Consider the following 22,296-nt stretch of genomic DNA (forward strand, 5'->3'; position numbering starts at 1 on the left):
GACGGAATGCAGTCTCCATTCCACAAATGCACTGCATTTCAGGCCTTGTACGTCTCTCGATGTGCTTTGGAAAGACTTTTGATGCTTACAGTATGTTTAGCTGTCATATTTTTCCAAGATTCTGTTACATTGATTTGGATTCTGAAGACAGATAGGAATTAGACTATTGTTACAGATTTTCTTTACCCTTAAAATTGCACTTGTTAGATTCTGTGTATTTCATGTTATTTTCTGAAACTCTCTGGTATCTCAAAAAGGAGGAGGGAACTATTTTGGTTTGTCTTCTACTCCAAAATGGTGCCTTGTGTTCAAAACCCTGTGAACCATCTCAAATTCCAAAAAAGCACTTACGGTGTAAAGAAGCAGAAGACAGGTTGGTGTTGTGGGTCAGATACTGGCCTTTTACCTCTGAGACCAGGTTCGGAATGATGGCCCGAAAGGCTTATCTATCTGTGAACTCTAAGGGTCCTGTGAACTCTATTTCTGCAGTCTGTATTCTGCTGCTCATGAGACTGAAGTCATGGAATAAATTAGCCTCAAACTGGCAATCTGACAAGATGGAGATACATCAGACAGGTGGGGTAGGGGCGTGCTTCCATGAATGAGCGTTGATTCATATTGATATAGTAGAGGGAGCTTTACTCTAGCTTTTCATCATTTATACCTGACCTGGATGATGACACTGAGTCCCTGAAATATCCAGCTTTCCAACATTTAAAATCCTGAGCTTGATGAATGTGTACTTATTATTAGTTATAGCAAATCAGGGCATGATTTTGGGTTTTGGCTCAGGACCCCGATGCCGGGGTCAAATTGGGGTCGTAGCCTTGTACTGTGTTGGGAACAGTCACCTGGCAGTGATTTTCCCTGAATTGGCCAATTAGTGGCCTGAGGACAGGCTCACAGTGCAATTATTGACAGTGGACGGGGTCTCAAAACTGCAGGGCCAATAGGGGGAGAGAATTATCCTGCAGTTCAGGTAAGAGAGCAAGAGGGTGTCTCCATTATAAAGTGCCAACTCTCGAACTCTTTAAAATTTTAGATTAAAACATCCCCTCAGCAGCTGGGCCCTCAACAGAGTGGCCCGGCTGCTGCAGCTGTGGCCACGCAGGTGAGAGGACCTCAAAGCCTGCCTGGAGCATTGGCCCACTGGGAGGTCATCTCCAGGTAGCTGGTCAAGTATCCAACATCTCAGGGGGCCTGGAGGTGGACTGGAATTTTCCAGTTGGCCTCTGACAATAGGCCTTTAACCACCCTTAATTTGCTACCCATCACTTGCAGGCACAACATCACCACAGGCATGTCACGACCTCAAGTTCAAAAACAAAACTTCTGCGTGTCAAGACTAAATATGTGACTATGCATCCTAGTAACATAATGCCCTCAAATGAATTTTAGAAAGAAGAATGAATAAAGCTTTCTTTTATCTAGCATCTTGTCATGCTCGGCCCCAGCTGCCAAGAATGAGGCACGTTAATTTTGTCATGATCATTGGTTTTAAACTGTTACTGGAGTGAAGAAATGACTTGTTAAACAGATCAGCTGTGGCTGGAAAATACATTTGCATATTAACAGACAGTGCTTGTGTTGACAAAGAACCATTCCCTGACACATTCAACCCATGATGGATGTTGATCACAGGACAGTGAGGCGGTGGGGAAGCACATTCCAGGGCCTGCTGGGGTGATGCAATCCACAGGGGCCAGGACTGGTTGGACAAGCTGGTCACATGACTAACTGGCTGTTCCAGGGATCTTTTGAACTAGCCACAGAGAGTTTGAACTCAGAAAGACTGTTTGCTCCTGGACTGAGAAGGTCTCTCCTGTCTGCTCCCATCTCTTTCTCACAAGCCTCTGAATACACTGAAGACACGTGAATTCCAAGAGAGAATGGTCTCCCACATCAAACAAGGTTTAAGAAGAATACTGGGCCCCAATGACAAACAAGATCTACCTACAATCAAGGACTCTACAGTGAGCCCGAAGAACAAGAACTCTTCAGATATCGCCTCAAACTTTTCCACTTTATTTTTTCTTCTCTTCTGTCTCTATTTGCATGTGTGAGTCACGTATGCATGTTAGCGTGGGCGCTTCGTGTATCCACAGGTGTTAACCGAATTAGAGTTTAAGTTTAATAAATTTCAACCTTCCTTCTTTAAAGCTAAAAAATCCGTTTTGTGCTGGTTTCTTTGCCTTATAATTGGAAAGTGGTGAACAAGGATTCACTAAGGGGAAAGCTAAAAACACGATGTGTTTAAAATTAAAACCTGTTATGCTAAAATCAGGTGAAGGCTGAGAGGAACCCCTAGACCTCTTTCTCATCTGGCCGTAACTATGACCAACAGTCAGGCATTCACTTTGTTAGGCACTGCTATCACTACCCTACACTTTACAATCATTGTTACTGACTTGCTGAGAAAGTCAAGAAAGTAGCTGCACCACACAACAGAAATTCTTCAGTCTTAAAATGATTACTTTTTTGTGTGGATAAAGGTAGTTTGCCTGCAGCGCAGATGGAAATACTGCTCACTGTGTTCGGGAAATAAAGCAGCTGTTATGGTCGTCACTGTTGTGCGACTTTATGAAATTGCTATCAAAGGGAAAAATTGGAATTGAGGGTGGAAGTGGATTTAGCACTGGCAAAGCCAGCTGCCATTGAGACAAAAATTGGGATTGGAGCTTTGGCATAAGCGTTAGAAAAAAAATCAGACAGTCGACAGTGTGGGCTGTCACACAGCAAGGCACAAGATGTTTTGTGAATAGAATAGCCTCTATTAATGCAGTGGTACATAATTTAACATGCCAAATATTAGATTTTGTGAATCGATCTTAAAAATTATGAATAATGTAGGTGCATATGCAGTGTCTTATTAATTGAGGAGAGTGTGGAACATAGGAACATCAGGAATAGGCTATTCAGCCCCTCGAGCCAGTTCTGCTATTCAATTAGATCATGGTTGATCTGTATCTTAACTCTATCTACCTGCCCAGCAAAAATCTATCAACCTCAGTTTTGAAATTTTCAATTGATCTAGCCACAACGGTGGGTCAGGGAAGAGTCCACAATTCCACTACTCTTTGTGTGAAGAATTGCTTTCTGACATCACCCCTGAATGACCTAGCTCTCATTTTAAGGTTATGTCCCCTTGTTCTGGACTCCCCCACCAGAGTAAAAAGCAGTGTGTCTGCTGTGGCTTAGTTGGTAGCACTCTCAGCTCTAAAGAGCAAGGTTTTCAGTTTAATCCTTGCTCCAGAGCCTGAGTGCAGAAATCAAGGCTGACACTCCAGTACTGAAGGAGTACTGCACTGTCAGAGGTGCTGTTTCTTGGATGAGATGTTTAACCAAGATCGTATCTGCTTGCTTGGGTAGAAATAAAAGATCTCATGGTGTTATCTTGAACAGCAGCAGAGTTATCCCTTACCTCTCAAAAAAAAAACAGATATCTGGTCTTTGCTGTGCACAACTTGACTGCTGCCAACATTACAACAGTGACCACACTTCAAAAGTACTTCCTTGGCTGTAAAGTGCTTTGAGATGTCTGGTGGTCATGAAAAGCACTGTATAAATGGGAGTATTTCTCTCTATCTACGTCATCAAATTCTTTAATCATCTTGAACAGCACAGTGTGGACAGCTGAGGGGTGAGACATAGAAATGAGTGTGCCTTTGGAACAACCTGCAGTTTTGTAAAACATTACATGCTGACCATTGTTGTTGATGAAGTAGGCTCTTTTATAATTTTAGGTTTACCTTTCTGTGCCACTTGCCAGTTCCTTTCCCCACTCACTCTCTGTTGGCTTACACTTTGACACACACCATTCCTCAGTCAGATCGACAAGTCAATCAAAAACCTTTATCATTGACTGTTGGCAGATCTAAAGATTTTGGGTTGATCCCTGCTCCAATTTTACCACTGTCCCTATGCTTACCACCTATGATTGTCCTCACATTAACTGTATCACTTTTTTTTAACCGCACAGAATAGTTTTTGGCTATTCACTCCTCAATCATAACATTTAAATGATGCTTGCGTTTAGATAGCACCTTATCAAATGCAAACATCCCAAAGCACTTCACCCAGCGAATTATGTTTTAAATGCAGGCCACTCTTGTCATTTATGCTAGTATAGTACAACAGTAACTTCCCACAAATAGCAATGAGATATAAAAAACAATTCATCTGTTTCTTTTATGGTTTCTGCTATGAGAGGAATGTTGGCTAGCACACAGGAGAACTCCCTCCTTCTTTTCAAATAGTGCCATGGAATCTTTAATTTTCAATGGCAGATAGGACCTCAGTTTAATGTCTCATCTAAAAGGCATTTTTATCCTTGTTTGAGTTCCATATGATTTTGTATTGCTATTGCTGCACCTGGTTCTCAGTTTCATTCCTTTACTGAGCTGTACGTAACAGATCAGGTGATGATGGCTGGAATTTTACACCCCCAAAAAGAGCAAGCTGGTGGTGGGGGGGGGGGGGAGGGTGGGGGGTGGTGGTGGTGCATAAAAGGAGTGGGAGGCTGGGGGGGGCCTTCTCTACTCGCTCCTGCCTTCACGCTACCAATTTACGCAGGCTGAAGGCAGTGAGAAACGGCCCGCCTACCCCAGGCCAATCAATTAATGGCCACTTAAGAGCCTCTGCCTGCCGTCACAGAGATTTTATGGTTGGCTGGCAGGCAGCTGAGGCCTCTGATAAGCCACGTGATATAACGAGGCGGGGTCCCCACAGAGGGCTGCCCCTGAAGCCCCAACCGCCCCCAACACCCAACATGCCCCCCAAACCCCTAACCAAACCCCTTTGCTTTGCCAGGGCCCAAGCAATTGCCCTCAGCGAGGCCCCAAAAACTTAACACTTTTCCAGTGCTCCAGTCATCTGCATCCTTGAACTGGATTGCAGTCTCAGCAGTGGCCACGACACCCGGTGGCACTGCTGGGACTATGAGCTGACAGCCCGCTGATTGGTCAGCAGCTCCATTAGGCAAGACTTCCTGTCTCTCTGAGGTGGAAGTCCCGCCCAAGACCAATTAAGTGCTTTGGAACAATAAAATCCGGTCTGGATCGTCAGGCTCCATGGAGACGGGATCGCCACCAACTTTTCAGCCAGTGGACGGCTCCTCTCCGCGCACTGTAAAATCCAGCCGCAAAACTTGTAGCTAATTAAACAACCGCATACGCACTTGTTTACTCCACTCTTTTTCTCCAAAAATATACCTTATAAATAAAATTCAGAAAAAATACATTCCAAAACAATTCAAATTGCATATTTCATAAAGTGCAATACAGATCCGTTTCTTTCAATACAGTACATGAGGTGCCTCACTACACTTGCCATTTCAGGTTATATTTACAATGTACATTTGCATTACTTGCCAAAAACATTGTCCTGTACATACAGCCCGAGCAGTTTTACACAGGTTCTAACCCCTCAGTATACTATGGCGGGAGGACCTTACACAATGACTTTTCCCCTGGCTGCCCCAAGCTTTAATGCGTCCCTTAGCACATAGTTCTGGACCTTGGAATATGCCAGTCTGCAATACTCGACTCTACTGAAGATTTGTAACTTGGTCAGTGAATTATCCTCAGTTCCACATCATGAGGCAATGTGCAGCCTTTCTTTCAACAGTGTCATTGTAAAGGTGTCCTCGGCTGAACTTGAAAAGATCATTATAAGCTACTTGTCCACACAAATATAAGAGGACTGAATTTCAGTTATAAATTTGTTTCATGTTGTTTGGATTAAAATTAAATTTCATTTATGAGATTGCATTGAGCACGATACATACATTGGAAATCCATTGGTGCCCCTTTTAAAGGAATATGGCTCTGCCAATTACCTCTTTAACTGGCATTAGCTGTGCAGCAGTATATTCCTAATAAGTAGCTACACTGAAAGAAATTGCTTTCCTCACACTGATGCACAAAGTTGAATATTTAACATGTGAAGTGATGAACCACTACATTTATAGAACTTGATCTAGGCAAGCCATTTGCTGTGTGGCAAATGGCTGCTGGCTCTGTACAGGTAGAAATATTCAGTTTCCCTGAATGAGCAAATCCAATATAAAACGCAGGATAATGGCATGCCTTTTGCAATATTAGAATGATTGTTCAAACAGTAGGATTCGTTTGAAGGCTGCGTGTTCTTACATCGTTGATTAAAATGTCAGTCTATCACATCTTTGTGAAGTATGCTACTGTTCATTGTATAAAAGAAACAATAAAATATCTTCTTGGTTTATTGATTGTTTAATGGACTTTTCCACTGTGTGCGTCAAAGTTATCAAAATGTGTCAGATTATTTGACTGTTCCACCTGAAAATTGGAAATGACATTGATGTAAATAACATGGCTGAGCAAGTTGCATTCTCTAAAGCCTAAAGTTCTTAAAGCAGCTGAGGAGGATTATTCTATACAGGAGTCCATCCACCACAACATTTGGGAGATGTGTGCCAAGCAACTGGTTCATCATAAGAACATAACGCAAATCAGCATGACAAGAATCATTGGTGATTATGATGCTTATGACAGGAACATAAAAGCTGCTTGAACTGCAGAACAATTCAAAAGTCCACACACAATACCAGCGGTGAAATCTCCATACACCTCTACCTTTGAAATTTTCACCCAGATACGATAGTCATCTGGCTCTGCATCTACAGATGGCAAGGCAGAGTTAATTTTCTGGCATACTGACGAGCAGAGGCCATATGCCAACTCTCTGACACTTTCTCCTACCTCCCCTGGAACATGGCCTCCCCACCAAACATCAAATCATTGTTTCCAGGATTGTCACTGACCTCACCTCCTCTGGAGATCTTTCCTCCATGGCCTCAAACTTTCAAGACCCACAACCAAATTATCGGTCAGCAGTGAGTTAGGTAGTCACAGCTGGAACAGCAGCTGGTTATAATCTATCTCAGTCCCCTGGAACCCATGAATCCATAAGCTGGAAGAGGCAGTGCGCTTGGGAGTGAAAAGGCCAAAAATCTGCAGGATCAATTCTGTAGAACATTCGGCCTTGTTACTGCTCTCATGTCATCAAATCTGGGATATAGGGAGTTCCTACTCCTGGCCCTGCCCCCCAGCCCGGCCCTTCTTGATGGCCATTTTTGAATCCCTGATTTAAGTCTGGGAGCCAGCATATCCAGGTTTTTTTTATTTGTTCTTGGGATGTGAGCATCACTGGCAAGGACAGCATTTATTGCCCATCCCTAATTGCCCTTGTGACAGTGGTGGTTATCCACTTTCTTGGACCACTGCAGTCTGTGTGGTGTTGTTACACCACAGTGCTGTTAGGGAGGGAGTTCCAGGTCCCTGAGTCAGTGAGAGTGAAGGAACGGCGATATAGTTCCAGGTCAGGATGGTGTGTGACTTGGAGGGGAGCTTGCAGGTGGTGCTGTTCCCATGCATCTGCTGCTTTTGTTTTTCTAGGTGGTAGAAGTTGTTGGACTGCAAAGTGCTGTCGAAGGAGGCTTGGCCAGTTACTGAGTGCATCTTTTTGGTGGTACTCACTGCTGCCACTATGGTTGTGGAGGGGGTGAATGTTTAAGGTGTTGATGGGGTGCCAATCAAGCTGCTTTGACTTGAATGGTGTTGAGATTATGGAGTGTTGTTGGAGCTGCACTCATCCAGACAAGTGGAGAGTATTCCATCACACTCCTGACTTGTGCCTTGGACTGGTTTTGGAGAGTCAGGGTGTGTTACTCGCTACAGAATTCCCAGCCTCTGACCTGCTCTTGTAGCCACAGTATTTATGTGGCTACTCCAGTTCAGTTTCTGGTCAATGGTAACCTCCAGGATGTTTATGGTGGGGGATTCAGCAATGATAATGGTGTTGAATGTCAAGGGGAAATGGTTAAATTCTCTCTTGTTGGAGATAGTCATTGCCTGGTATCATGAATGTCACATTTGCAGCCCTGGAGATCTACTGAAATGATGACAGGTTAGAAGCCAGAAGTATGATGGATTGCGTGTCAAATTTTACCAGTACAAATTTCTTCATCCTCAATGAGAAAAGAAACATCCTTTTGTTAACTGCCTTTTGATAGACGAAGGAGTCAAGGGTTATGGGGGCAGACAGGAAAGTGGAGCTGAGACCACAAGTAGATCAGCCATGATCTTATTGAATGGCGGATCAGGATCAAAGGGCCGAATTGTCTACTCCTGCTCCGAAGTCCTATGTTCCTATCAATAAGTAATGATAGCCTTAGGCCAGTAGTTTCCAATGCATTATCATTTTCACACAAATAGCCCAAAATGTTTCTTTCTGAAAACGTTCATTTCAGAATGCCATTTTTTTTTTCAGAAACTGAAATTTCTAATGTCCAAAAATGGCCAACAGCAGGAATGGGGTTGGGAAACTGGCACGTTGGCCAGCGGTGGTATTTTCGGTCCCTGTCCAGCTCCGATTAGGACCTCAGCAAGATGGGCTCCAAATTCAGTCCGGGATCTTTTACATTCTCCCAGGAGAGCAGACGGGCCTCGGTTTAACGACTCATCCAAAAGATGGCACTGCCAACAGTGCAGCAGTTCCCCAGCACTATGCTGGGAGCATCAGCCTAGATAGCTTACTCAAATGTCAGGAGTGGGCTCAAATCCAGAACGTTCTGATTGATAAGTACAAGTGCTACCCACTGAGCCACACTGACACAAGGGGCCCAATTTTAACTCTGCATAAGTGAATGGTTTTTGAGTGAGTTAAAATGGGACCCACTTGTATCATATTTATTCATATATTTATATAAATATATTCCAATGTGTTTAACTGATACGAACTCGATATAGAAAAAAAACTGAGGCAGTACTTGTGAATAATTGTAGCTGTAGTTGTCTAACTCAGCATGTCTGAACAACAACAGCTGTAATTGTGTGAGGCAGCAAGTGTGAACAGTAACAGCTATAATTGTGTAATACAGCATGTGCGAACAGTAACAGTTGTAATTATGTAAAGCAGCATGTGTGAACAGTAACAGATGTAATTGTATAAGGCAGGCTGTGTGTACAGTCATCGCTGTAATTGTGAAAAGGAAGCATGTGTGAACAATGACAGCTGTAATTGTGTAAGGCAGAATGTGTGAACAGTAACAGCAGTAATGGTACAAGGGAGAATATGTGAACAGTAACAGCTGTAATTGTGTAAGGGAGAATATGTGAAAAATAAGAGCTGTAATTGTGTAAGGGAGAATATGTGAACAGTAACAACTGTAATTGTGTAAGGGAGAATGTGTGAACAGTAACAGCTGCAATTGTGTAAGGGAGAATATGTGAACAGTAACAGCTGTAATTGTGTAAGGGAGAATATGTGAACAGTAACAGCTGCAATTGTGTAAGGGAGAATGTGTGAACAATAACAGCTGTAATTGTGTAAGGGAGAATATGTGAACAGTAACAGCTGTAATTATGTAAGGGAGAATGTGTGAACAATAACAGCTGTAATTGTGTAAGGGAGAATATGTGAACAATAACAGCTGTAATTGTGTAAGGGAGAATGTGTGAACAATAACAGCTGTAATTGTGTAAGGGAGAATGTGTGAACAGTAACAGCTGCAATTGTGTAAGGGAGAATGTGTGAACAATAACAGCTGTAATTGTGTAAGGGAGAATGTGTGAACAATAACAGCTGTAATTGTGTAAGGGAGAATATGTGAACAATAACAGCTGTAATTGTGTAAGGGAGAATGTGTGAACAGTAACAGCTGCAATTGTGTAAGGGAGAATGTGTGAACAATAACAGCTGTAATTGTGTAAGGGAGAATATGTGAAAAATAAGAGCTGTAATTGTGTAAGGGAGAATGTGTGAACAGTAACAGCTGCAATTGTGTAAGGGAGAATGTGTGAACAATAACAGCTGTAATTGTGTAAGTGAGAATATGTGAAAAATAAGAGCTGTAATTGTGTAAGGGAGAATATGTGAACAATAACAGCTGTAATTGTGTAAGGGAGAATGTGTGAACAGTAACAGCTGCAATTGTGTAAGGGAGAATGTGTGAACAATAACAGCTGTAATTGTGTAAGGGAGAATATGTGAAAAATAAGAGCTGTAATTGTGTAAGGGAGAATGTGTGAACAGTAACAGCTGCAATTGTGTAAGGGAGAATGTGTGAACAATAACAGCTGTAATTGTGTAAGTGAGAATATGTGAAAAATAAGAGCTGTAATTGTGTAAGGGAGAATATGTGAACAATAACAGCTGTAATTGTGTAAGGGAGAATGTGTGAACAGTAACAGCTGCAATTGTGTAAGGGAGAATGTGTGAACAATAACAGCTGTAATTGTGTAAGGGAGAATATGTGAAAAATAAGAGCTGTAATTGTGTAAGGGAGAATGTGTGAACAGTAACAGCTGTAATTGTGTAAGGGAGAATATGTGAACAGTAACAGCTGTAATTGTGTAAGGGAGAATATGTGAACAGTAACAGCTGTAATTGTGTAAAGCAGCGTGAGTGAACAGTAACACATGTTATTGTGTAATGCAGAATGTGTGTGAACAGTAATAGTTGTTTACTTAGCCATCCTTTTTAATGATACAGATTTAGTGAAAAATCTATCCTGAATTGTATCTGAGCCTTCGTGATTTTTTGATATAAAACTTAGAAATGGCATTAGTGATGATGTTAGGGGGAATTTTATGCTCTCTGCCAGGGCGGGTTTGGAGGTGGGGAGGTGCATAAAATCAGGAGGGATGGTGGTAAGGGGTTTTTCCTGCCACCATCCCGCCGCCACCAAAATTTAGTCCACGGCTGGGAAGGCTTGTGAATGGCCTTTCTGCCCTTGCACCAATTGAGGACCTTAACTGGGCAATTAACCCCAATTAAGGGCCTCACCCTGCCGCCGTTGCAATTAGCTGTGTGGCGGACGGCCCTGTCGCGGCACTGGAAGCATGGCATGAAAAACCATGCGGGCTGCTTCCCTGCCCTGGGGATGGGTTGGCGGGGGGGGTTCCTTCATTAAAGGGCACTTAGTACTTGAACGAGGGATCCAGCATTGGGAGGGGGATGGTCCCACTGAAAGCCAGCCTCATGCCTTTGCTTGCGACCCTCCCCATCACCCCCTCCCCCATCACCCCCACCCCACGAGACACCTCCCGCCCTGACCTACCTGTGGCCTGGGTCCAGCACTGCTCCTGGGCCTCCGGTAAGTGCCGCCTCTAATTGGCCAGCAGCTCGCCAAGGGCGGGACTTCTGGCGACAGAGTCATTGATCATGTGAAAGGCCCACTGCTGTCCACTTAACTGCCTAATTTCCATTAGATTCAGCAGGCCCTTTGGAGAAGAGGCAAAGCGGGGTTCTCGGCGTCGCTTTTCCAGACGTCGAGACCCCCATCGCCAATGTAAAATCCCGGCCTTAGAGTTTTTCATGAGGTAATCTTTGTTTGTTTACAAGAACAACTGCTATTTAACACAGTACTAGGTCACAAGGTGCTTCACAGGAGCATTATAAAATAAAATTTCCCATCGAACCACATAAGGAGATAATAGAGCAGATGACCAAAAACCTGGTCAAAGAGGTAGAATTTAAAGAGCGGTCGTAAAGGAAGAAAGAGAGGAAGAGAGGGACAGAGATTTGTGGTTAGCACCACAGCCTCACAGCTCCAGGGACCCGGGTTCGATTCTGGGTACTGCCTGTGTGGAGTTTGCAAGTTCTCCCTGTGTCTGCGTGGGTTTTCTCCGGGTGCTCCGGTTTCCTCCCACAAGCCAAAAGACTTGCAGGTTGATAGGTAAATTGGTCATTATAAATTGTCACTAGTATAAGTAGGTGGTAGGGAAATATAGGGACAGGTGGGGATGTTTGGTAGGAATATGGGATTAGTGTAGGATTAGTATAAATGGGTGGTTGATGTTCGGCACAGACTCGGTGGGCCGAAGGGCCTGTTTCAGTGCTGTATCTCTAATCTAATCTAAAAAATAATTCCAGAGCTAAGGGCCTTGGTACCTGAAGGCATGGCCGCCCATGTTGGAGCAATAAAAATCGGAAATGTTCAAGAGACCAGAATTGGACGAGCGGAGATACCTTGGATGGTTATTGGGCTGGAGGAGATTATAGAGATAGGGAGGGATTTGGAAAAAAGGATAAGAGTTTTAAAATTGAGGCGTTGTTTAATTGGGAGGAAAATAGGTCAATGAGGGTTAAAGATAAATGGGACCTGGTGCGAGTAAGGACAAGGGCAGCAAAGGTTTGGATGGCATCAAGTTTACCAAAGATAGAACCTTGGAGGCCGGCCAGGAGTGGAATAGTCAAGCCTGGAGGTAACAGAGGCAAGGATGAGGGTTTCAGCAGCAATGAGTTGAGGTAGGGGTGGAATCAGGCATTGTTACGGATGAGTAGGTGGTATTATGTAAATTTACTTTTCTGTAAAACTGCAAATTCTCTACGAGTGTGCTCCAAGCCAACACTGGCATTACTTTTCTATTAATTTATGCTTATACACTTTAAGGCAAAATTTAAAAGTAGGAACCAGCTGATGATGGTGGTGGGTGTATCTCAAGGTACATCGAGGCTGAGATGGTATATTGTTCTAGGACTTTCAGACCCTCGTAGCCCAAACTAAAATACTGCTATGCCCCAAGACACTATCCCAGTGCTGACTAATCCCAATGCTGTTAGATCATTCCAAGTAACACTGTTGGCAAAACACCCCTCTTATAAAATCTGTGATCAGGGGTTGGCAACGTGTCCGTAGACGGACACCAGTATCCGTGGTAAAGCATTTTGTGTGATAGGCAGGATGTCTTTTTGGCTTGACGGCAGCATCCTGTTAGTGGCGAACACCACGTATGTCGCTACTGCATAGTATCAGCATGAAACAGCTAGCTTGACCTGTTGCTCAAATTTTTGGGATACATTACCCTTCCAGGGTAATTTGAGGTACTTTTCACAGGTAAGTGAGTGATGTTATATATGAATTTCAATGTCAGTATGATGCTAGATATATAGGCCATACGTCCCAAAGACTGGAGGATGGTATCAAACATCATGTCCCTTCCATTGTTCACAACGGGCAAGGTACAGGCTGTACCCAACCAGCCTGTGCTTGCAAAAATCAAAACACAGTGTTCAACATTAGATGTGATTCCGCAATTGGACAACATTTGCTAAATAATCCGCAGTGTGCGAAGAATTATGCTGACAACCAATTTAAGATTGTCAGTAGGGCTCACAGTGTGGTGCATTTGTGCATACTGGAAGCTATATATATTAATACACAGGGATCTGTTCTTTGCAGACAGAAAGAACATGTACACACATTGCGCCTGTTTCAGCTGAACAAAATAGGTGACAGCCATTTACTGGTTCATTCATTAGGGCAATGCCTTGACCAATCAAAGTCAAGCTGCCTGGTTTAAATTTCAAACAAAGCTTGGCAGTTAACTGTCAGTCACTGTAAACTGGTACATTCGCCAAGGCAACGCCTCTACCAGTCAGAGTTCACTTGCGAGCCAGTCAGCACTCTCTTCTCATGCAATATAAGTTGTTGTTTTCCCTGACATTGGTTATTGTTGCGTGTTGTCATGATGAGTGCAAGACGAAAAGCTTCGACAATATATCTCTATTTTCAGCAATTCTCAAAACAATATAATGGATAGCTTTAACAAACCTTGATCTATAATAAAATGTTTATGATTCCTTACCAAAACCCCATGCTGCATTTGAAATTTTAAAAATTGTCTGGGAAGATATAGTAAAAGTTTATTATGCTCGTTAAATGATTTTTTTTTTATGTAAATTGGATTGAAGGACAAGTTTTACAAATATGTCAATGATCAGTAACTGCAATGTGCATCAATTACTATCCAATCTGAGAGCAGATAACCTGAATTGCCAATGTCATTTGAAAGTTGTCTGTATCATATAATTATATTATATTAAAAGTACACCATTACGAACTGGTAATAGATTTAGTTTGGACATAAATTAATTAGTCTGGAGTACAATCTTACAGATAGTGACTAAACATTTTGTAACTGAATAATACATGCAGGAACAACCACTCAACTTTTTGCAGAAAAGCATTTTGTTAATAATTATCTTGTCAGAGCTGAATCAGAATCGACAGTGATAGACTGAGATATAGACAGAAGTAAATTTAAGAGAATTGCTTTATTGGAGGAACTGGATGTGCTCTTTATTTGTAATTGTGTTTATTTAATTTTGTTACTAGCTTTGGTGAGTGAATGACATTTCGTCCATGTATTTTAGAATCCAGGACCTAGTTTAAGAGCCTGTCAAAATGAATAAACTAGCCTTGGTTACCTAACCTTAATCCCTCTGTTCCTTTCTGTTCCACTCTGCTTTTCAATTTTACATGATTCTTCTGAAGTACCATCTTCTCCATGCAATAAAATTTCCCTGATTTGGAGATAACTGTCCTTTTGTTGGCTGCCTTGTCTTCAGACACGTATTACAAGCAGGTGGAGAAGTTGCACAAACATTGACCATCATGGGTTAAATTGTCTTGTGGCAATAGCAGTGTGAGAAAAGGTCCATCTTCCTATTGCTGATTTTTCGACTGTCTCACCTCAGTAAGCACAATAACAGTCCTCTCCTTGAGTTATATCATTTATAGGATGAATTTACACTCCTGACACAGTGTGAATCCGGAGAGATCATCCAATAAGATCCATCTACTACCCTGTGACATGGTGTAGCTAGCTCTAATCTGTCAACAAAAGTAATTTGCATTGTCATTGCGTACTGTTTTGCTTGCCAGCGAGCGAATACAGTTGTACTGCTCTCCATTGATGTTTGTATACTTAGCTACTTTATTTACAGAGAGAAATTGGACTGTTTTTTGATGGCATTAGATTGGCTATACACTTTATAGACAGATTAATTGCTCCCATGAGTCAATGATTTTGTCAAATGTCCTCGGTGCAACATGTCAGTTGCTACCTCTATTTGTGATTCACCATGAGTAACATCACAAGAGATAAGCTTGTGAGTGTGACAGTATATGTGTGTCAGTGTGCACTACTACTCATGGTGAGTTAGAAGGGGACACTTTTAAAACATAAGGAATATTTATTTCATGTTGGAGACAATATCAAGGTCACTAGTTAATGGTGTCTGAATAAGTCAAATTCCGTTTTTATTAACTGATAGTAGGAGATTTTTATTGGCACTTAATGGATTGTGTTTGATGAATCTATCATTTTATGAAAACCGTAAATGAGTAGCTTTATTTTACATGCATTCCTTTTCCTAGGTATTCCTTTTCTATCGCTTACCAGTTTTAAAATTGAGAATACACAGCAAGATAAATAAGCAAGATGTATCCGTTGGAGTTAAATACCTGTTTTTCAGCAGTATTGATGTCGGGAGTGGGGTTTAACTGCACTGTGGGAAGGAAGTCTTTCAATTCGATAGCAGTCTGGTTAGTGTGAAGAACAGGGCCACATCCATCGAAGACAAAGCTGTGATGATTCAGTCAGAGATAATTGTGATGAATATGGAAGTTCAAATGTGATAGACAGGTATAATTGAAACAGCATGTGGTAAATAGAAAATCTTACAGGAAGTATTATTAAACTCATAAAGCAAGTATGCACTGCACACAAACCTTTAATATACTACAAGTCAATCTGCCGTACTTCTGCACATAAGGGAGTCAATTTTCCCCGAGATTTCCAGAAAGCATTTTGAGAGAATTTTGGAAGCCTGGTGACCAATTGCACAATTATGCGGCAGGAGTGAAAGTTTAGATTGTAAAATCTTGTTATCAGTGTGGATACAGGAATTTGTAATGGGAAAATGTTGATGTAAAAAATGTGGCAAAAATGTGATAAAAGGAGGTCAAGTGACACAGACAGAAACTGTACTTTGTTATGTATATTTTGACAGATGTAATCCTAAAAGTAATGTAAATATCCAAAAGCATTAGAAACTATTCTAAAAATTAAATATTTCCAAACATTGGATTGGTTCTATAAAAAAAAAGAGAAAAAGTTGCTGTCGGAATTTTTTAATTTCCGAATGAAGACAGCGAGCTCATTCCGACCAAGTGCTAACATATTCTTGCACTTTGCCATGTCTCTTGTCTGGAGCTCATGTGTTGTGTTTGTTTAGCGTTTGATATGAAAGGCACCACGAGGGAAGGCAGCTTCATCAGCTTTTAATTCCTGTTCGGAATCTGTTCAGCTGCATCACTAGGCAACTGAGAGATTTATTTTTGAAGCTGGCAATTTCCAGAATACTTAGCATCTGCTATGACCTTGTTTGAAAAAAAATGACAGGTCAGCTCCAGTTCAGTAGGGTTAGACATTGGGCAAAGAGACTATATTGCAGAGTACTCTATGTGTGTCACTTTCCATTAATCACAGTACTTTTCCCTTCATGAAGTGCCAGTAGATAATTGGCACTAAATGCAATTTGCAACACCCTCCACTGTGGCAGAAAGAACAGAAATGGGTGAACAGATGAAAATGTTGTTTAGCTTTCAGGCAGCAAGTGTTTGCTATTCAAGGGTACATCATGCATAAACATTGATTTAGGCATGGGTTGGCACTTAAAGCTTCTGCTGTTTACAGGATGCCCTAATAGTCAGGCTGTGTGACAGCCGAGGGCAAACTCTTTCAGCTGCTTCTTAAGTTTAAATTCCATTTATATTTTCCGATATGAATTGGGATCTATCTTACCAAATGGTTTGTGGCTGAGAGGTTGCCACTCTTGAGGGAAAAGTCGAATGAGGGTGAGAAATTACTAATGCCTAATGGAAGCTTCTTGTACTGGACACAGTTTTGACATGCTTCTTAAGTGTAATCCTTACAGCTTTCTGGTAAAAAATAACACTGAATGGTTCTACATAATATTTTCAATATTAACTACGAACTGTAGTATAACACTAAGTTTCAGTATCTAGAATTACTGGCTTCTGAGTAAAATGTGAAATGGATAGAGCTCAAATTGCATTCATGCAAAATACATAAACAGGGATCAATGGCTTGAGGTGCACATCAGCCATGATTTAACTGAATGACAGAATAGGCTTGAAGGGCTGAATGTGCGAATCTTGTTCCCATGTTCCTCTTAAAATTTTGCAATGATATGCAATTGATCGACCAAGGGAGCTCAAATTTTTCACAGCACTTGCAATGTGCTGATAATTAGACAATTCTGACCTCTTACGCAACTCAGACTTTAATTATTCCACCATTGCCAGCTGTGCTTTCAGCTGCTCAGGCCTTGAGGACTGGAATTTCTTCCCGAAGCACCTCTGTATATCTACATTAAAGGTGCTATGTGTAAATACAAGTTGTTGTTGGTTTAGAAATAACTCTTCCTGTAAGCGGTACCCTTCATAAGAATTCAAGACTTGTACTTTCCACTACAGTCTTTCACAAAGTACTTTGAACAGCCCATCATATTTTCACAATTATACAAAGAAATAAGAACATAAGAAATAGGAGCAGGAGAAGACCATATGGCCCATCGAGTCTGCTCTGCCATTCAATACGATCAAGGCTGATCTTCAGCTTCAACTCCACTTTCCCGCACTCTCCTCATACCCCTTGATTCCCTGAGAGACCAAAACTCTGTCTATCCCAGCCTTAAATATATTCAACGATGGAGCATCCACGACCCTCTAAGGTAGGAAATTGCAAAGATTCACAACCCTTTGAGTGAAGAAACTTCTTCTCATCTCAGTCCTAAATGATTGGCCCCTTATCCTGAGACTGTGCCCCCGTGTTCTAGATTCCCTAGCCAGGGGAAACAACTTTTCAATGTCTCCGTTGTCAAGTTGCTTCAGAATCTGGTGTGTTTCAATGAGACCACCTCCCATTCTTCTAAACTCCAAAGAATATAGACCCAGTTTACTCAAATTCCCATTGTAGGACAACCATCTCATTCCAGGGACCAATCTAGTAAACTTTCACTGTACTGTGCCAATGCAAGTATATCCTTCCTTAAATATGGAAACAAAACTGCACCCAATCCTCGAGATGTGATCTCACAAAAGCCCTGTGCAATTGTAACAAGACTTTTTTTGTTCTTGTACTCTAATCTCCTTGCAATAAAGGCCAACATGCCATTTGCCTTCCTAATTGCTTGATGTACCTGCATGCTAACTTGTTCCTTGTACGCCCAAGTCCGTCTGAACAATAACATTTACAAGTTTCATGCCTTTTAAAAAATATTCTGCATTTCTATTCTTACTACCAAAGTGAATAACCTTACACTTCCCACATAATTCTCCATCTGCCACTTGTTGCCCACTCAGTTTTTCTTTGCAGCCTCTTTGAATCCTTCTCACAACTTGCATTCCCACCTAGCTTTGTATTGTCAACAAACTTAGATACATTACTCTCTATCTTTTTGTCTAAGTTATTAATATAGATTGTAAATTGCTGAGGCCCCAGCACTGACCCTTGCGGCACTCCACTACTCACAGCCTGCCAACTTGAAAATGCCTGTTTATCCCTCCTCTTTGCTTCCTGTCCATTAACCAATCCTCTATCCATGCTAATATATTACTTCCAACTCTGTAAGCCCTTATCGTGTGTGGCACCTTATTGAACACCTTTTGGAAATCCGAGTATACTACATCTACTGGCTCCCCATGATCTACCCTACTAGTTACATCCTCAAAAAAGGGTAATAAATTTGACAAACATAATTTTCCTTTTGTAAAACCATGTTCACTTTGTCTGATCATACTATGATTTTCTTAATGCTTTGTTAAGACTTCCTTAATAATAGATTCCAGCATTTTCCCAACAACTGATGTCACATTAACGGGCCTGAAGTTCCCTGTTTTCTCTCCTTTCTTGAATAGAGGTGGGATGCTGAAGCCAAGTGTAGCAACCCTAATACCTCCCTGGATGAGATCAGCTAACACAGCAATGACGAGGGATTAAATGTGGACTGGGAGTCCACATTGGCGGCAGGGATGAAGAGGGCAGAAACTTTGGTCGGAACACGCTCACACGGAAGACTGATGTTGTGACATCACTTCCAAATTTTACATGCAGCGGGTAAGATGGAGGGCGGACTTCTCACTGCATCGTGGTGTGACATCAATTCAAATAGTTAGAAGGCAATGAACTTAAATTTAAATGCAATTAACTGAAATTTTACGCTACACTTTGGATTTTATGAATGACGCAGGGGACTCAAGGGTCTTCAGCGCTCCAACTGGTTAAAAGTAGTGGCAACAAGGTGGGGCGTCAGTGCTACCTCTGCTAGTTAGCCATTCTGAAAGGCACCATTAGAAGGGGGAGAGTGGGGAATGGAGGCCATTGTCGGACGGTGGCAGAAAGCCTGTGAAAATGCCGTTACCAATGGGTAAGGGGCATTGTGCAAGGTACACAAAGGGACATTGGCACTTTCTTCCAAGGGAGTAGCAAGCAGAAGGTTTTCAGGGAGGTAGACTGCAAAAAAACAAAAGAGAAGGAGGGAGACCGCCTGGCATGGAACTGATCCTCCGAATCTTTGTGCCCCCCACCCTGAGGAAGGGGAGCAGTGCAGAGAGAGGCAAGATCAGGCACCAGTGGGGCCAAAGCAGGAATGGCAGGAGTAGCAATAGGACCAGGCCATGCCAGTGAAGGGCGCAGAGGGTTAGGCCAACAGCCTCTTGCACAAAGAAGGGCCTATCCCTAGGAGAGAGTCTACTGTACATGGCTCAACTATATGCAGATGTCTGTGCGGAATTGTCAGCACATACTGAGGCTCTCCAGGGAGGCAGTCACCGATCTATGTGCCAAGCAGCAGGACGAACTGAAACTCATGGGGTTTGATGGTTACCCAATGCCACTAGTACTCAGATTCTACATGTCAAGGTCTTTCCAGGGATCCACAGGGGACATGTGTGGGATCTCCCAGGCTGCGGCCCACCAGTGCATCAAAGAGCTGACCAATGTCCTGTTGAAAAGGGCCGGTGACTATGTGCGCTACGGAATAGACCCGGACAGTCCGGCAGAGAAGTCCAACAGCTTCAGTGCCATCCCTGGATTCCCCCAGGTGCAAGGTGTGATCAACTACACGCTTGTGGCCATCAAGGCCCCCACAGACTATTCAGCAGCTTTCATCAACAGGAAGGGCTTCCTTCCATAATTGTACATCTGGCTTGTGACCACCCAAAGTGGATCTGTAGGAGTGTACATGGTACACAGGAAGCAGCCATGACGCCTACATTCTCTGGCATTCCTGGGTGCCAGAGCTGTTCCAGTGGTCCCCTGTGCGCCTTCAGGGATGGATTCTCAGGGACAAAAGCTACCCATTGAAGACATGGCTACTTCCACCTCTGAGGAGCACATATAGCAGCAGAAGAGGGGTACAGCACCTGCCACGGGTCAACCTGAGCTGTAGCCTCCCTCATGTCGCACTCCAGCGCCCAGCACCCAGGTTCACAGCATTCACTGACAAAGCTGAGGAGCTGACCAGATGCGGTCTACTCCAACATTAGCATCCCAATGAGGAAGCAAGGCTGTAGGTGACATCCAACAAGGCAGCAACAATTGAGAGGATGACCAACAGCAGTGACTCCAGCTTCACATCCTTCGAGATTACCGAGACCTGCATGAGAGAACACAAACATTGAGGGGTTAAGGGCTTCACATCTCCTCATCCCAATCATGCCTGATGTGGAGCTCCATGTGTCCAGTGACGGACACATGAGTACTGTGCCTCATGTGTTGTCCAGATGTTCCCTTGCACCCCTGTACTCGTGCACTCACTCTCTTGTTTTGCCATCAGCAATCGTGTGGTTGCCCTGTAACCTAGGCAGTTCCAGGGCCTCTTCCTCTCCCGGGGTCTGAGCATGGATGTCTGGGTTGCCTCCACAGTCTTGCCGGTTCTTTATTATTGTATGCCCGCATCTCCTGCAAGCAGAAGGAGGAACATTGTTAGTTTCCCAACAAAGACAAGCACAACACTTGTGCAGATGGCAGCCCTTTGGCCCATGATGGGAGCTCACAAATACCTCTTCCAAACAGCTGCTCTCCAGGCTTGTGATCTGGGTCAGCAAAGATAGATGGCTATCTCTCTCTGAGATACAGCCATGCATCTGAAAGGATATGCTGCTGCCACACCCCCCTTCCACCACTTGGTTTCTCACTCCCTCCCCGTCTGTCGCACTGTCTCACGTTGCCACATGCAAGCCCCAAAGAGTAGAGCGGTATGGAGGACATCATTGGCCCATTTGCGGCACTGCACCCATGTTTGTGACCCCCAAGGCTGCTGGCCTCCTCTGCAATCTCTGTCCATGCTTTCTGGTCAGGTGGGACAGTCGCTTCATTTCCCTTGGGATGAGGACCTCCTGCCTTGCCATTGCAGCCTGGAGCGGAACCTGCAGGGAGGCATCGTTAAACTGTGGGGCCACCCGGTGCCCTCCCTCTGCCACAGTGGGAGCAGCCTCCCGGTCCGCTCCTTGCGTCTTCAGTTCTGCCACAGGGCACAGGGGTCTTCATATCGGCATCTGGGGTCTTTTGCATTGTTACTGAGGCAATCCTTAGCAGCAAGGCAGCACTACATGAAGGGCAAGCAGCCCTTTAAAGATGGCGCCAACGCCTGCCTTTGAGTCAGGTGACATCACTATTGGTACCTCCTTGCTTGCCCCACTCCTCAATTGGACGGGCCTCGTGCCTCCAGGCAGTTAATTGGCCGGTTGCCGCGTGATCGCGTTCGGCCGGCTGCATGTCATCATGCGGAAGTGGCACCCATCCAAATAAAATTAACCCCGGTGTGTGTGTGTGTATGAAGATCTTATTTATAATGAGATTTGGATTAAATTCTAAGGAATGAATCAGGAGTTGAGATTACATTAACTTTAATTCCAATAAATGATAATTACACTGAACTGGGTCAGGATGATTAATATGATGTTTTTGAACTGTGAGTCTATTTCACAAGCCATCAATGGTGGGAGTGTAATAATTTTTCAAGTACAATTTGGAATAACTTAAGATTTCACCAAAATTCCCTCAGTAAAATATGGCTCTCTAAAGGAAGATGGTAAAATGTCTTATGGCTGTAAATAGGGTTTATGTGGAAGCAAGCTTGGAATTTGTCGGATCAAATTGCCTTCAATAATAATGCATCCTTAGCATTTCTTGATGCTTTTTAAAATTTAGTTTTGCCCTATGGGTAAACCCAGTAAGGCCATATTTATTGCTCATCCTTGGTTGCCCTGAGAAACTGGGGGACCCTCTCCTGCTGTCTATGATGATGGTGCTCCCACATTTTATTAGTTCGATCATTTCCTGCACACTGACCCAATGATATTGAAAGGGCAGTAATATATTTTCCAACCAATTCTTTACACCGCCCAAAATTTGTTTGCCATTCCCAGAAGACTCAATGGGG

Source organism: Heterodontus francisci, chromosome 4, assembly GCF_036365525.1.
Source record: "Heterodontus francisci isolate sHetFra1 chromosome 4, sHetFra1.hap1, whole genome shotgun sequence".
NCBI lineage: Eukaryota > Metazoa > Chordata > Chondrichthyes > Heterodontiformes > Heterodontidae > Heterodontus > Heterodontus francisci.